The sequence below is a fragment of the Pan troglodytes genome, chromosome 16 (genome assembly GCF_028858775.2).
Source record: "Pan troglodytes isolate AG18354 chromosome 16, NHGRI_mPanTro3-v2.0_pri, whole genome shotgun sequence".
Classification (NCBI taxonomy): Eukaryota; Metazoa; Chordata; class Mammalia; order Primates; family Hominidae; genus Pan; species Pan troglodytes.
This window is the reverse complement of record NC_072414.2, coordinates 8,009,038-8,022,077: the sequence shown is the minus strand read 5'-3', so window position 1 is coordinate 8,022,077 and position 13,040 is coordinate 8,009,038. Positions and strand designations below refer to the sequence as shown.

Below are 13,040 nucleotides of genomic sequence, written 5' to 3'. Positions count from 1 at the left end.
ACCTGATTAAGGGAGAAAAACAAAAGATTCTCTATGAGTGTCATGGTAGAAAATTTGAGAAATGGGATCTGTGTTTAAATATTAAACAATGACGATGTTAAATAATGGAACACCACAATTTATTTAAATGAACTGTGGAGGCAGCGCAAAGGGAAACGTTTTGGGATGCTTGCTCCCAATTAAGAGGCACCTACCTTAGTAATGTAATTCCCTGTCTTAGAGGCTGCAATGTACCAGCAGACCTTTGGGGTCTAAGGCCGCCTGAAGGGAGTCACCAAGCAGCAGGGAGGACTGCTCTAGCATTTAAATCCCAAAGGCCTTTCCTGGTGTTCTCAAAACAAAAGGAAATGCAAAGTTAAGCTGAACCCAACTAACTCAGGGAATTTTGAAACTGATTGCAAGCAAATACTAGCTCAGAAAAGTGGCAAATAGAAGGAGACAACAGATTTGAGGCAACAGTCTGAACAATTCTTGTGCTAGGTGTTACTGTGGCTCTTAACGAAATTATAATCGATCTCTAAAGTCATATTTTTAATAAGTTTTACAACCATATTCAATCTTTTGTATAATTACATTTGTAAGGAAAATGTCCTTTGGATAATAAAAAAAATCCCATTTCATATGCTCGTGACGGACGCATGGTGGCTGTAGCCCACAAGCATGAGAAGTCATGCCCTGCCTGCAGCTGGGGTGTGTTGTTGCATGTGTGCTTTTCAGGCCATATCCAGCATCAATTCAGGTGTCAACAGTTCACTGTTTAATGAATATTCATGAAACACCATTGCTTGCTAAATGTGATTGACATTTTCACAATGTGGAGGATCACTCATGGGACTGTGTTGGCATTTTAAAGGATCCCTCTCAGATAAATGCCTTTTTATAGGCAAATGTTATTCCTTGTTTCTCAATCTCCTAACTCAACATTATGACTATGGCAGTAACACACTTACTTACATAATCCCCTTTTTTCCAAGAAGACTAAAGCATTTGCAACACTGTCTACTTGGTTCTCACAAGTCGTTGTAAAGTTTGAAAAGGATGGATATGATTGTGCCAAGTTTTCAAGCTTATGTAAATAATTCTACTAGGGAACTTATCTGTGAAATGGAAACACTTTGGGAAACCTCAGAATCAGGAGAAAGAGATGTGAAGCCTGCAGGTGCATTGCCGAGTCCAGGCCCTGTGAGGTGGTCTCTGTCCATTCTCGCCTCCCACCATCTTCTCACTGTGGCCACTCTGGCCCCGCCATGCTTTGGGCACAGCCCTAAACAGCTGCATTTATTTGACTGGACCCATTTTTCTCTATTGGGATAACATAAATATCAAAAATATTATTTATGACATTCTGAGACTTGGATGTAATATATTAAATATGTTTATTTAAAATGCACAAAGACTGTTCAAAAACATTAGTCACTGAATTAGTTTCCTGGAGCTACTTTAACAGTTCTACCAACTGTGTGGCTCAAACAACAGAAACAACGTGTTGTCTCTCAGTTCTGGAGGCTGGAAGTCTAAAATCAAGATGGCAGGCTTGGCATCTTCCGAGTGCCGTGAAGGAAGGATCTGCTCCAGGCCTCTCTCGTCGGCTTGCAGGTAGTATTCTTTCCATGTCCTTCTAACCTGCAGCAAATTCAAGGAAGTGAATTCTGTTCTATTGTCTTCTCCCTGGAGGTGTTGATCCCTGTATCTGCATTTCCTCTTTCTATAGAAACACCAGTCATATTGGATTAGCCTGCCTTCATGACCTCAACTTAACCATTTTCAAAGTCTCTATTTCCAGATAAGGTCATGTTCACACGTACTGTGGGTTAGGACTCTAACATCTTCAGGTGAATACAATTTAACCCGTGGCAGTAACCCAGAAAGTTTAGCACTTTATGAGGAGTGGCATTTCAATTGCACTGGGAAATGAGACGTTCTCTTGTCCCAGACGCATCCTTTTTACTTGGACTTCCTTGCAGGTGTCAGTGTTCCCCCTCCGGGTGAATCTGATGATGATGAAGTTTGGAAGGCATTGGGCTAGGCTAACTTAATGAGTACGGCTGGTGGATGGTATAGAAATCACATTCAAATGGGATCACAGCTTAGTCTACTAAGACTTCTGACTGGCACAGCAGTGTGCTTTGTTATGTTACTGATGGTCTTGAACAGTCTCTCTGCCGTCTTTATGCCTTCCTCAGCTATTCTCCAAGGACAATTGCAGCTGACCTTTCCCTTGCACTAGCCAAAGGCCACCATGCATAATAAAAATCAGATACGTTTTTTTCTTTTTTTTGAGACGGAGTTTCACTCTTGCTACCCATGCTGGAGTGCAATGGCACGATCTCGACTCACTGCGACCTCCACCTCCTAGGTTCAAGCAATTCTCCTGCCTCAGCCTCTCGAGTAGCTGGGATTACAGGCTCCTGCCACCACGCCTGGCTAATTTTTTGTATTTTTAGTAGAGACACAGTTTCACCATGTTGACCAGGCTGGTCTCGAACTCCTGACCTCAGGTGGTCCACCCATCTGGCCCTCCCAAAGTGCTGGGATTACAGGTGTGAGCCACTGCGCCCAGCAAATCAGAGACTTTTTGTTATCTCTTCTATATATCTATATCTATCTACCAATTGCAATAAGTAAACCTCCTACATTTTTTTATTCTGATAATTTAAAATATCTGTAGGCTTACCAACACTGAGAATAACCTGCAGCGAATTCAAGGAAGTGTACCTTGGAATTATCGGAAACAGGCTGATGGCAAGATGTTCAGCTTTGGTTTTCATTAAATGTTATTAATTAAAAAGAAGCTAAATATATATGGATATGCATACATGTATGAGTTGATATACACACGTATATTTCCTGCTCTGTCAGCTGAGAAGTCCTAGGAGCAACAACACTGCAGGAGCAATAAGTACCCTTAGTGCCCAGATCTTGGTTTCTAATATCATTCTCCAATTAAAGGAACCAGGGCTCCTTGGAGAAGTGGCAGATTGTGAGGCTGCAGCAGTGAATATACAAGATGAGCCTAGAGAATCTTGCAGTTCCAGAAACTAAGACATGCTAAACACTCACCTCACACCCACCCGCCTACACACAAAATCATGGGGCTATATCAACAGACGCCAACTAAAAGATATCACAATGGTCAAAGCTAAAAATGTGAGCAGCAAGATAAATACAGTAGTATTGGATTATAACCCAAGAATAAAATAAATATCCATGAGGCCACATTGATGCAAATAAATGATTGAATAAATACATACAAACATGGGAGAACACAGATAAATCCCCCATGCAGAATTTCACATGATTTATGTGGATGTTATTCCCTCAAGGAGGTAGGGCATAGCCCCCACTCTTTAATTGTGGGCTGCACCTGGTGACTTTCTTCCAAAGAGCGCAGGAGGAGACAAAGGAAGGACATGTACAGGGGATAATGTCTGGTGAACACCACTTGGCCACGTGATCGGTGAACATGGTCAGTGATTATAGATGGTGATCCTATGTGCCCTGCATATGATGCGATGAAAATCCACCTTACGAGTCTGGAAAGAAGATGGCTATGGAAAGTTATCCTCTTGGGTTGGCGCATCAGTGAAAGTCAATAATTAAAATACCTATGAGCCATTATCTCAGAGAGAAAGGAAGGAAAGGCAAATGGACTCTATACTCCAGACATTTTCTGAATTTCAAAACTGTGAAAAGAAGAAAGTGAAGAAAACAAGGAGAAAGGGTCTGAAAAGCAGACTCTATCAGGGAGGGCAAGATAAGGAAAGAGCATCACTGAGGTTGCACCAGGAGGGGGCGTCACGGTGAACATGCCACTGGAGCTAGAGCCCCTGGAGTTATCTGTACAGCAAGTGCAAAATGACTGAAAAACCTGGCAAACTACAGCTCAGCCTTCAGTCACCCCAGCCCCTGATGGCATTAAGGTGATTAGTCCCAATCTTTGGCCTGGAAAAGAGAATGATGGGCTCCCCCTGAAGGATAATAAATTTTTTTATTACAGATTTTCATACAAAAAAGTGCACTGTTGCCAAATGATCAAAACCCAAAAATAACACAGGTATCTGACTTTTTACCAGAAATCATGGCAACCAGAAGACAATGGAATTCCAAATGTGAAAAGAAACAGAATTTTCTATTAAAAAGCCAATAAAAATAATGGTGAAATAGTGATGTTTTCAGGCTAAAGAAAAACAGGAAGAGAGAAAGAGATTGGCTCTATGATCTCTATAGCAAGCTGCTTCTCTCCTTTGTGTAAAACCTTTATGACATTTGCAGGTTAATCCATATCTTTGCCATATCAAGGCTGCCCATAATGCCTATTTGAACCTGAGTCCAGTTGTCTAAAATAATTTGGGTAGAATGCGCAGCGTTTTTTTCTTACCCACAGCAGGTTTTGTGAGATAGGACTGGAAATGTGAAGGCCGCTTTGCAGTGGGCATACTTACGGCAAACTGAAGGGTGCTTAGGTCAGGCTCAGAGCACGCTTAGAAGCGACTTTGTAGTGGAAGTGATCCTGGCAAAGGCTCCCTGACGTCAGAGGAAGAGATCAAGGAAGAAGCCTGGGGCTCCAGATTAATTGCACTAGGAGCTTTCCCTCTGGTGCCTGGTTTATTATAAGACCACAAATAGGCTTCCCCAGAGACTAGTTATTATAGTCAAAACAATCAGGAGAAAGGCTGCTCTCGCATGGCTATGGCAAAAGCCACATGGCTTGATGTGGACATCTGATGTTTTTGAAGTTGATTCAGTCTTTACGTGTAGAAGCTTCTGTAAGTAATTCTCCAAACTCAAAAAAAGTATTCTGTATATGAAGTTTTTGATACTGTGTGTTTAACACTCCAGCTAATTAAAAAATACATATATTTCCTCCGGCAGTGCCCACTGGGAGGGAGGGAGCACAGGGGGCAGGAGCTCCAGCACTAGAGTCAGACCACACTGTGCTTGAACATATCTGCACCACTTACCTGCTATGTGACCTTGGGCAATTCCTCTGACCCATCCACGCACTCCTCTCATAAGTGAGAGGGAAACTGCCTTCTCCTTTATATGGGTATTGTGAATTTAGGTGAATGAACACATGCCAAGTACATAATTGCAATATATATATACAAATATTGCCGATTATTATTGACTCAATGTAGTTCCCGTGAGGAGAATTGAGAGATTTACGCATTGTCTTTCTTTAGTAATCATCCACTAAACCAGCTGCCAGCATTTTATTCAATGAGACATGCTCCAACAGGATGCTATAGTGAGATTTATATCTTGAATGCAAATAGGAATATATGTTTAAATAGCTCTTGTAGAAGAAACTCAAAAAGTGGTTTCTTCTTGGCTTTTTGTCATATTTTTCTGAATGCAATCTGGGTAATATATCAGTCTGGGTTTGAAAGTCATAATTTTAAAAATAGCGTCAGTATTTTGTTCACAAGATTGAGTGAAAAATCTTTCAAACCCACTGTGAGTCATCCTCCATCTCTAATTCAGACGGGAAATGCAGAAAAAACCTCTTCTTGATCTAATGAACTGCTTGTCTGCTAAGAAAATTGAAATCCTGTGATACAAATCATATCTGAATATGTCTGTTCTTTTAAAATCAGATTTAATTAATTACTCCTTCCATGGGACCTGAATAAATTATAACATTTAATATATTATGACAGTAATATTTCTACATAAGAGAATTTTATGGTTTTTATTTGGCTCTCGCTCTATACTTTGAGCAAGGTGGGACATGGGCCAATACCTTTATTTATAGATGAGGAACCAGTCTCAGCAAGATCTCAGGCGTGGCCTTCAGCAGTCCACACAATATGTACTGTAGCTAGCATTAGACCCTCTCATTCTGAGGCAGGTGGCTTTTTCATGATGCCAGGGCCACAAAGAGTTAATTTGACTTCCTGTATCTGACTCCCAGTTTCCAGAACATTTTATTTATCTATCCAGTGTTGGACTGTATACACCAAACAGTACATCCCCTGGCGTGGATGATATTTTATATCATCATTTTTCCATTGTAGAATTATATTACTGCTTCCCATATTTGATCAGAAGGAAAGTCTTAAATCTGTACCATGACGTAAGAGAGTAGGATGATTTTAAATTATCTATAAAAGTACATTATTGTTGAGATTTAGGGCTCTGGAAACTGTTTCTCTGGAATATCGCCATGCTGAAGATGCTTAGGAACACTCATTGTTTTACATGCTTTTTTGATGACACTACAACCCTTTAAGGTAGTTAGGCCACTATCCCATGACGCAAATTACAAACTGAATCTTAAAAGTATCTTAGTTCATGAAATGCGAGGGCGAGCCGTCCTGTAGCCTCGAGATAGCTGTGGAGCACAGCACTCTAGAATGCGCCAGGAGAAACCTGCACTGGATAAAAGCCAAACAGCCCTTGACGCCTGAGCTGAAGCTCCTGGAGCACTTGTTCCTGCCCACATCCTAGCAAGCACTCATGCCACACTCCCATACCCTCCCAGCCCACCTGGATAACTTAGTAGTCCCTGGGCTTTTAAGCATTGATGTCATTCCTCCAGGAGGCCATTTTCAGGAGCCCCTCCCACGTCCCTCAAAGGCCAAGACAGGTTGACAGCCATTTACTTCCATAATGCCCTGATTTTGCCCCATAGTGACACTTAGCACATAGCATTGTCCTGTGATTGTAACCAAGGAGGACTTGGAAAACGGAGGTTGAGAATGTGATGCTGGAGCCATCCTACCTGGGTTTAAATTCCAGGCCTGCACTCATAAGGTCTGTCATCTTGGATGCATTGTCTTACTTCTGAGACACAGTTTCCTCATCTGCAAAATGGGGAGGACAATTCTAGTGCCGGCCTCAGAGATAAGGACCTTGTGAGGATTAATGAGCTTCAAAGCAGACAGCAATCATTGTCTGGCATTCATTTTACACATTTCCCAATGAATCCACCTGTTGGTATCCCAGGGAGCTAGCAAAATAATTAGCTCAAAGAAAGTACTTGAATGTTTGGAAGAGAAAATGACCCTTAATTTGTTTAGCAAATGAGTCTAAAGGATAAATATATCCCTTTGCAAATATTTAGTTGTCATCTTAGAAAAATTAATATGGAAGCATTAAGGAGACATAGGACTGAAGATATTGTTTTGATATTTTAGTAGCTACACTTCACTCCTGTTTGTATTAATAGTTTCATTATTTAAAATTTATCCAACAAGGGACTTTAAAAATTTTTTTTTATTTTACTTTAAGTTCTAGGATACATGTACAGAACCTGCAGGTTTGTTACATAGGTATACACGTGCCATGGTGGTTTGCTGCACCCATCAACCTGTCATCTACATTAGGTATTTCTCCTAATGCTATCCTCCCCCATCCCCCCACCCCCCGACAGGCTCTGGTGTGTGATGTTCCCCGCCCTGTGTCCATGTGTTCTCATTGTTCAACTCCCACTTATGAGTGAGAACATGCAGTGTTTGGTTTTCCGTTCTTATGCTAGTTTGCTGAGAATGATGGTTTCCAGCTTCATCCATGTCCCTGCAAAGGACATGAACTCATCCTTTTTTATGGCTGCATAGTATTCCATGGTGTATATGTGCCACATTTTCTTTATCCAGTCTATCATTGATGGGCATTTGGGTTGGTTCCAAGTCTTTGCTATTGTGAACTGTGCTGCAATAAACATACGTGTGCTTGTGTCTTTATAGTAGAATGATTTATAATCCTTTGGGTATATACCCAGTTACGGGATTGCTGGGTCAAATGGTATTTCTGGTTCTGGATCCTTGAGGAATCACCACAGCCTTCCACAATGATTGAACTAATTTACACTCCCACCAATAGTGTAAAAGCTTTCCTATTTCTCCACATCCTCACCAGCATCTGTTGTTTCCTGACTTTTTAATGATCACTATTCTAACTGACATGAGAGGGTATCTCATTGCGGTCTTGATTTGCATTTCTCTAATGACCAGTGATGATGAGCTTTTTTTCGTGTTTGTTGGCTGCATAAATGTCTTCTTTTGGGAAGTGTCTGTTCATATCCTTCACCTACTTTTTGATGGGGTTGTTTGTTTTATTCCTGTAAATTTAAGTTCTTTGTAGATTCTGGATATTAGCCCTCTGTCAGATGGATAGATTGCAAAAATTTCCTCCCATTCTGTAGGTCACCTGTTCATTCTGATGATAGTTTCTTTTGCTGTGCAGAAGCTCTTTAGTTTAATTAGATCCCATTTGTCAATTTTGGCTTTTGTTGCCATTGCTTTTGGTGTTTTAGTCATGAAGTCTTTGCCCATGCCTATGTCCTGAATGGTATTTCCTAGGTTTTCTTCTAGGGTTTGTATGGTTTTAGGTCTTATGCTTAAATCTTTAATGTATCTTGAGTTAATTCTTGTATAAGGTGTAAGGAAGGGGTCTATTTTCAGTTTTCTGCTTATGGCTAGCCAGTTTTCCCAACACCATTTATGTACTTTTCAGATAAGCCTAGTTTTGCCATATGGATACAAATATATGAACCAAAATTTTTGAAAGGGGCAGAGCAGATTGATTTTAGTTGGTTGATATTTATTTTTATAAACTCACACAGGCATGTAGCTTACCACAAATTCGTTTTCTATGAAAATACTGAGTGCTTTCAGCAGGATTCAGATTTTAAAAGTCCACACTGCTTCTGTGCAGACAAGGGATGCTGTGGACCTATTTGGAGGCTGGCTGCCTAGGTGGGGAATTGATTCCTTAGGAGTCCCCTGGGGAGTCAGGAGCTTACATAGGTAATGTCCATCTAGCTCACCTGAAGACTCTTGGCCAGACGTCCATTTTCCATCTTAGTCAACACAGAATCTGAAGAAATGCAGGCCTGTTTCCTGAGATAACGAAGCTTTTGCCAGCCAGGGTCAATCTCTCTCTACCATTATTATCACAGTAGCCATCAATTAGATAACCTGGGTGCGTTTCCTCTTTGTCCAATGCAACTTTTCTTACTGGTTCTATTTCAACTGGTTGTCACTGATCAGACACTTCTGTGCAGGAAATTTTGAGTGTACCCAAAATAGTTCCTTCCAGACCCCAACTTTCCCTGGACAACAGCACTGCTCTTCGGATGTTGCTCGGTTCCCACTTCGCTCTCCATAACAAATAAAGATATATTTATCTTTTAGACTCATTTGCTAAACAACTGACAGAGACAGGAGCATGGGAATTGTGTGGCCCCACGTGTGGCCCTTGTCCTGCCACCACCCCCACCACCACCCCCCCTCACACTGCTCTTGCCGCATTTCTGTGGCCATTGAAGATGTCTGTCATCGGAGTCATACTACATTGGACTTAGTAGTTCACCTTCTCCTTTTGATTTGCTCTAAACCAGGAGGAGACTCACTCCACTTATCAGAACACCACGCATGAGAGGAATGCAGGAATGCAGTCGTTTTGCAAGCACCTGGCCCTTGGCAGGGGTGCTCTCATGCCCTCCTTCCTTGCTGTGCTGCTGAGATGCTCACGCTGGTCTGGGTGGAAGCATGCAAGCCCAGCTCCCTCAGCCCTCAGTGGCACAGCGTCAGCCCCACACTGCGGCCCCTGCCTTCAGTGGCCTCGGGGCTCCCCTTCCCAGAGGGTATCCAAACATTCATTCAGTCAACCTACTTACTCTTCCCAGGGAAGAAAAATTCATAATTAGAGAAGCCACGCAGTCAGCTATGCTCCAGCCAAGCACCTCCCAGCCTCAGACAGGCAGCCCAGTCCAGTCCTGGCTAGGGTTTTCCTTGTAATCACAACTCAAAGTTTACATCTTTCTTCCTGTCCGTAGGGGGTTTCCTTGAGTATCACCTCATGTGTCATCATACTGAAACCAAAAAATTCTACTACCACCTTGATTCTACAGTTAATATTTGTTTTATTACTTCCTTTAAGCTATCCATCCGTTAATCTTTGGATTTCAAACATCTGCTGATTGGCCATAAGACCAGTATATACTTGTGTTCAGTTAGTATTTTATGGTAAAATTTAAGTATAAGGACAATAAAATGTAAAAATTATATGTCCATGTAATGCTTAAATGTCTATTCCTCAAAGAAGTAATTACCAGTAAAAAAGTGTGATCAGAACAAAAAACCGACAAACAAAAAGGAGTCTGAGGAAAAGCCTCACTGAAGTAAGAATTACGAGGACATTGAAAGTCACCTCTGTTACTCCCTGTAGTCATACTTCAAATATGTGGGCTATTTAGGCAGTATGCATCGCTCTAAATTTTCTTCTTATTACCCCATATGCCCAATGCTACTGTTATTTACAGAATTAATTTTTTAGTCATATCCCATATGACTTGTGTAATTTTATTTATCAAAGCCTTGTTGTCAAACCATGTTGGGGTAATTTATTGGTCTTTCATACCAAAAGCCTTTGTTTTATCAATACAAAACAAAAAGCTCTAGAGGTTTGGAGTTTATCCAGAATTGCACGGCATTGTGATTAGCCCATTTGTCAGGACTAATTATGCTCAACTTAGAACAAAGTCTCTTTTTAAAAAGTAGCTAGCCAGCCCCCAATTCTAATGAGGACTTAGAGCCACAGACTTGGCTTAGAATTCATCACAGCTTTCTGAGTATGTGTCAAGTAGAAAGAGAGGGCACATTCCAACTGCTCTTTATTTCTTCTGTAATAAAGTCACAGATAAAAGGAGCATAAAAAGCATGCTTTGGTCTTGGTTTAAGTCTCACTTCAAAAGAATCTGAAGATGATGTGAAGTTAATGCGCTGCTCCCAGGACATCATAAGATGGCTAGGCATGCAGCCCAGGGTGACTGCAGCAGCTGCCAGCCCTGGCTGTGGGATCCGGGGCAAGTCTAAGGAGAGAGAGCAGTTGAGCCTGGAAGCCCTGTCCCAGCCTCTGGCTAGCACAGGGCTTCTTTTTCTGCCATTTTAACTAAGCTGGAGGCCCCAGTGTATTCCAGGGAATCAATCTTCAAAATAACTGCTGATTCCATGCAGTGATATTGTTTGTTTCATAAGTAGATTTGCTTTTATAAAGTAGAACATCTATTTGTTCAAGACATATATTCATGTTGTTCTTTGTGTTGATGAGAGAACCACTGACCGACATCTGTGCACTCACTTTGTGCGTGTAAAGGCTGGCCTTAGGCCCTGCATTTCCTGGTTAACTTGTCTGCCATCTATGAGATTCTGTGTCTTCAATTCACAAGCTGTTCGATAATTTGTATTGAATAAGAAGACTAAGAAAGATTTAGTCATTTTGAAAAAGAAAATGCTCATAATATAATGTTAGGTAAAAATAGTTGTATAAAATCTTCTGTATTGTTTTATGTGTTTGTATTGGGGTGTGGATATGCACCAAGATAAAAAATACCCTTGAGACAAAATAGTAGTGGTGGCTTTTCTCTCATATCTCCATAATGCTTTTCTTCTTAAATTATTGATGCATATTCCAAATGATTTAAAATTTTGCTTTAAAAAATCTTTAAAATCACAGAAAAATACGTAGAAGAAAACAACAAATCTGCATCTCCACCAGTTTTTGTTAATATCTTGGTACATATGTTTCCAGAGTTTTGTTTTAACATGAGACATACTCTTTTTCATACAATAGACTTGATTTCATATTTTTTAAAAAATCTCAAAAGTGGGGAAAAGTTTAAACATGAGAATTTTTTTTTTAAAACTTAAATTCTATCTCCTAGTAAAAATCACAGCTAATATCAGGTAGATGTCTTTCAAAATAATCTTCAGTGAATCCACACAGACAGATTCATAGACCAGTATGCAGACAGAAAATGTAGCAATGTTTGATAACAATTTTGTATGATTGATGTTATCTTAAAAAGTAAATGGGATTTTTCTGGATTCTATTAGAATAAAAAAAGAAATAGAGGAATTAAAACTTCAAACAAGTGGGTTTTTTTAATCAACAAATATATTATTTTCTGAAAGACTGCTCTGAAGTTAAGAAAAACAATTTTAAAGATTCAGAGATAGAAATATATTATTAACTGAAAGATTGCTCTGAAGTTAAAAACATTTTTAAAAGATTCAGAGATAACTATTAGCTATATTCTTCAATTTTAGACAGAATCGATAGTCTCAACACTATGAAAAATGAAGTAACGCCAATACCTACCAGCCAGAGATTGTTAAGAACACACTGACAGTTGATTGATTGGGATGATTACTTGTTGCCGTGAAAGAACACATATCATGGGGAACCGTGGGGCACCTCAGTAAGAGGGAAATAAAGGAATTATTGTAGGTCTTAGATGTTTGGATGGAAGGTTTGAGGGACTAAGGCTTGGCTCTCGATTGGATTTTATCAGGAAGCTGTGGTTATTCTGGTTTTATAAAAGAATGGATGTTGAATTTTGTCTACTTTTTCTTTATCATTTGATGTGATCATATGATTTTTTTCTTCGTTAATATTGTGGGTTGCATTGATCGATTTTCAAATATTGAACCAACCTCAAATCCCTGGAATAAATCTCATTTGGTCATTGTAAATAATTATGTCTATAAATTACTGAGGGTATAACTACTCTTATAAATATTAATGCAAAATTCTTAAAATATTAATATTGTTAATATTATTAACAATACAACATTAATATTATCAATTCAATATTAATATTGTGTCAATTTGATGATATTTGTTTATATCTTGTTGAGAGTTTTAAAATAATATTTATGAGAGTAATTCTGGCCTCATAAAATGAAGAGAGAAGTGTTCCCTCCTCTCATACGTCCTGGAAGAGTTTGTGTAGAATTGGTGTTAATTCTTCTTTAAATGTTTGGTAGGATTCTCTAGGAAATAATCTGGGACTGAAGATTTTTTGTCGGGAATTCTAAAATTATGAATTCACTTTACTTAATGATTATAAGACTATCCAAATGCCTTATTTTATATTAAGTGAACTAGGGAAGTTTGTCGTTTCCTATAAATTGGTTTATTTCATCTAAGTTACCACATTTATGTTTGAGAAGTTGTTACACTATTCCCTGATTATCCCTCTGATGTCCTTACAAGATCTGTAGTTTTCTGTTTTATTTCCAATATTGGCAATT

The 13,040-nt window shown here is 39.6% G+C and overlaps 1 protein-coding gene across 5 annotated transcripts in view; it reads left to right on the top strand.

Moving 5' to 3' along the window:
- Positions 1 to 13,040, top strand: part of GABRG3 (gamma-aminobutyric acid type A receptor subunit gamma3) — a 566,182-nt gene that overhangs the window by 505,895 nt on the left and 47,247 nt on the right. The gene's annotated exons all lie outside the window — the stretch shown is intronic.